The sequence below is a fragment of the Rutidosis leptorrhynchoides genome, chromosome 9 (genome assembly GCF_046630445.1).
Source record: "Rutidosis leptorrhynchoides isolate AG116_Rl617_1_P2 chromosome 9, CSIRO_AGI_Rlap_v1, whole genome shotgun sequence".
Classification (NCBI taxonomy): Eukaryota; Viridiplantae; Streptophyta; class Magnoliopsida; order Asterales; family Asteraceae; genus Rutidosis; species Rutidosis leptorrhynchoides.
The window spans coordinates 160052150-160056777 of record NC_092341.1 but is presented as its reverse complement, the minus strand read 5'-3'; positions in this window follow the sequence as shown (position 1 = coordinate 160056777).

Genomic DNA, 4628 nt, shown 5'->3' with positions numbered 1-4628 from the left:
TATAGTAGGTTATCATTCTAATACAAGGTAATAATCATATTCAAAATTTGGTTCAATTTCTATAACTATAACAATCTTATTTCAAGTGAGGATTTTACTTGAACTTGTTTTCGTGTCATGATTCTGCTTCAAGAACTTCGAGCCATCCAAGGATCCGTTGAAGCTAGATCTATTTTTCTCTTTTCCAGTAGGTTTATCCAAGGAACTTAAGGTAGTAATGATGTTCATAACATCATTTGATTCATACATAAAAAGCTATCATATTCGAAGTGGTAAACTAGTAATCACTAGAACATAGTTTAGTTAATTCTAAACTTGTTCACAAATAAAGTTAATCCTTCTAACTACACTTTTAAAATCAACTATACACGTGATCGATATCTATATAATATGCTAACTTAATGATTTAAAACCCGGAAACACGATAAACACCATAAAACCGGATTTACGCCGTCGTAGTTACAACCGGGGGCTGTTTTGGTTTGGATAATTAAAAACTAGGAAAAACTTTGACATAAAAGCTATACTTCTGGGAAAATGATTTTTCTTATGAACATGAAACCATATCCAAAAATCATGGTTAAACTCAAAGTGAAAGTATGTTTTTCAAAACAGTCATCAAGATGTCGTTCTTTCGACGGAAATGACTATCTCTTTTAAAAATGACTTATAACTTGTATTTCCGACTATAAACCTATACCTTTTCTGTTTATTTTCATAAAGTCAAGTTCAATACGAAACCGTGGCCGCTTAAATCACTCAAAACGGATTAGAAACGAAGAAATGGCGAGCAAAACAAAATTGGTAAAAACTACTCATTTTAGCTACGTGAAAATTGGTAACAAATCTATTCCAACCATAACTTAATCAACTTGTATTGTATATTATGTAATCTTGAGATACCATAGACACGTATACAATGTTTCGACCTATCATGTCGACACATCTATATATATTTCGGAACATCCATAGACACTCTATATGTGAATGTTGAAGTTAGCTATACAGGGTTGAGGTTGATTCCAAAATATATATAGTTTGAGTTGTGATCAATACTAAGATATGTATACACTGGGTCATGGATTGATTCAAGATAATATATATATCGATTTATTTCTGTACATCTAACTGTGGACAACTAGTTGTAGGTTACTAACGAGGACAGCTGACTTAATAAACTTAAAACATCAAAATGTATTAAAGTGTTGTAAATATATTTTGAACATACTTTGATATATATGTACATATTTGTTATAGGTTCGTGAATCGACCAGTGACCAAGTCTTACTTCCCGACGAAGTAAAAAATCTGTGAAAGTGAGTTATAGTCCCACTTTTAAAATCTAAAATTTTTGGGATGAGAATACATGCAGGTTTTATAAATGATTTACAAAATAGACACAAGTACGTGAAACTACATTCTATGGTTGAATTATCGAAATCGAATATGCCCCTTTTTATTAAGTCTGGTAATCTAAGAATTAGGGAACAGACACCCTAAATGACGCGAATCCTAAAGATAGATCTATTGGGCCTAACAAACCCCATCCAAAGTATCGGATGCTTTAGCACTTCGAAATTTATATCATATCCGAAGGGTGTCCCGGAATGATGGGGATATTCTTATATATGCATCTTGTTAATGTCGGTTACCAGGTGTTCACCATATGAATGAATTTTTATCTCTATGTATGGGATGTATTGAAATATGAAATCTTGTGGTCTATTATTATGATTTGATAATATATAGGTTAAACCTATAACTCACCAACATTTTTGTTGACGTTTTAAGCATGTTTATTCTCAGGTGATTATTAAGAGCTTCCGCTGTTGCATACTAAAATAAGAACAAGATTTGGAGTCCATGCTTGTATGATATTATGTAAAAACTGCATTCAAAAAACTTATTTTTGATGTAATATATTCTTATAGTAAACCATTATGTAATGGTCGTGTGTAAACGGTATATTTTAGATTATCATTATTTGATAATCTACGTAATGCTTTTTAAACCTTTATAGATAAAATAAAGGTTATGGTTTGTTTTAAAATGAATGCAGTCTTTGAAAAACGTCTCATATAGAGGTCAAAACCTCGCAACGAAATCAATTAATATGGAACATTTTTAATCAATAAGAACGGGACATTTCATTTGGTTGACGATATGGGTATTGAACGTAACAGACTGAACCGTCGGGGTTTTCGTACTCAACTTGATATTCTTCAGTGGGTTGCGGGTTGGTACAATTAACACAGGCCTGAGCTTGGTTAACCTGCTACGGCTGCATCTTCAATTCTCTGAGTTGTTTAGCGATAGATTCCATCTTATCTGTGATGGATTTGATGGCCACCGTTTGATTGTTAAGTGCAGAGAGTGGGGCAGATGATGAAGTTGTTTCACCACTGTTCCAGTCATGATGATGCATTGTTATGTTCTCGAGCAATTCCCATGCTTCGTCTGCGGTTTGGTTCATCATATTTCCTTGAGCTGCTGCATCGATCGTTGTCCTATGATTTACCGTAAGATCATTGTAGAAGGTACATATTTGAGCTGATCGTTCTAACTGGTGATTAGGGCATTCTTCAGTAGGGTTTTGAATCGCTCCCATGACGTGTAAAGAGATTCATCATAACTTTGTATGAAGTTAATGATGTCATTCTTAAGTTTGGTTTGTTTAGAAGGAGGGAAATATTTTATTAGGAATTTAGTAGCCATCTCCGTCCATGACGTGATGGAATCATTTTCCAGTCCTTCGAACCATGTTTGTGCATGATGAGTGAGAGAATAGGGAAACAAGTATAGCTGGACTATATCTTGTCATATCCCTGGCTGTTTGTAGGAGTTCGGAAGAGATATTAATTTATCAAGGTGAGAGTCAGGATCGTCATTCAGTAATCCATGAAACTGACGGCTATTTTGGATTAGCTGTATGATGTGATGTTTTAACTCGAACGAGTTTCCTTGAATCTTTGGAAATCTGATCGGTCCTCCTCGACCTTCAATCGAGGGTTTGGTATTTTCTGCTAAAGTAACAGGTAACGCCATTTGATTTCTAATTCGTGCTTCCTTGCATGCTTTAAAGATTATTGCGTCTGGATCAGTTACGAAAAATAACGGCCCTGGTCTAGATCGGGTTTGGGTCATACACTGTGTATGCCTTTTTGTTTTTAATTTTAAGCAGATAAACTAAATTTCTAAGGTAAACTAAGGTAATTCTAATGCAATCTAAGGTAATCTTAATCTAAGGTAGTCTAATTTAAAGTAATCTAATTTAGTCTAAGATAATCTAACTATCCTAAGGTTGAATATGTTTTTGGTTCTTGCTACTGATTCCCTGGTATTTCGATAACAGGGCTTCGCACGAACTATTCAACAAAATGTGGCCTGGCCGACTACGGAGAGGCAGGATCTTTTGGTTCCAATATAATTGGAGACTGTTCGGAATATCCAATAACCAAGTCCGTGTATAATTGTTTTTCTTAGAAACCACTAAATTCTTGTGAATAAGTTTGATAGAAAGCAGTATTATCTGATACCAGTTCCCCGGCAGCGGTGCCAAAAACTTATACTTCCATTGATATGGCCAAAACGGACAGTTTTATTTGTGCGGTGTCGTTAGGTCGCAACACATTAGAATCAGCCACCAAGAGGGGGGAACTGTTTAAACTTTATATTTAGCAAGGCCTAAATCGTACTACTCCTTATTATGAGTAAGGGAAGTATGACTTAGGGTCGTATATTTAAGATATCAGTAGAATCGTACCTATATTTAAAGCTTAAGATAGTTATAAAGGAGTAGCCGTTACCTAATTTTGGGTTTTTCTAGTTTATAAGATAGATAAAGTAAATGCAATAAAATTCGTAATTCAGATAAGGTTAAAACAAGTGCATACTATCATTTCATTAGTTATTCTGCCGAGATTATGGGATGTTGGCTCATGAATAAGTAGAGGCCTTGTATTCATTACACTGTTCCTAAACGCCCGTGTCGTAAGATATGTCACTGGGTAATGCGATAGGCTTAAAGATTCTGAATAGACAGCAACGTCCCTTACCCTGTGACAACCCGGAAATTTTCAACCAAATTTAAACTTTATCTTTATATTATTCCGACACGATAAGCAAAGTTTGTTAAGTTAAATCTCAAGAATTTTAAATTGTGTTCATACATTAATTATAACCTCGACCAAATTCCGACGATTCACGAACCGTTATATATAAATAAATATGTATATATATGTATATATATATTATTACTTGAGAATATTAATAAAGTATTAAACGTATAATACTTTACATGAACGTATTTGTTTCAATATGTTTATCGATGGAATTAGAAGATAATATCAAATGATTGATTTATCAGATACATTGTGATATGATTACGGGTCTATGTTATGAGGTCCACTGTGATTTAAGAAATTTATTCTTTTTGACAACATTCGGAAAATGGTAAAGTGATTTATAAGTAAGAACGTGGAGTGTAAATAACTTAGATGTTGGATATCGACAAGTTAAGTAACTCGACATTTTTTATTAAAATAATTTCATACATTTATTTAACCTTTGAACTTTATCGCATGCTTCACCAACAGACTGTAATTTAAAAACTTGAAATCTATTATGAA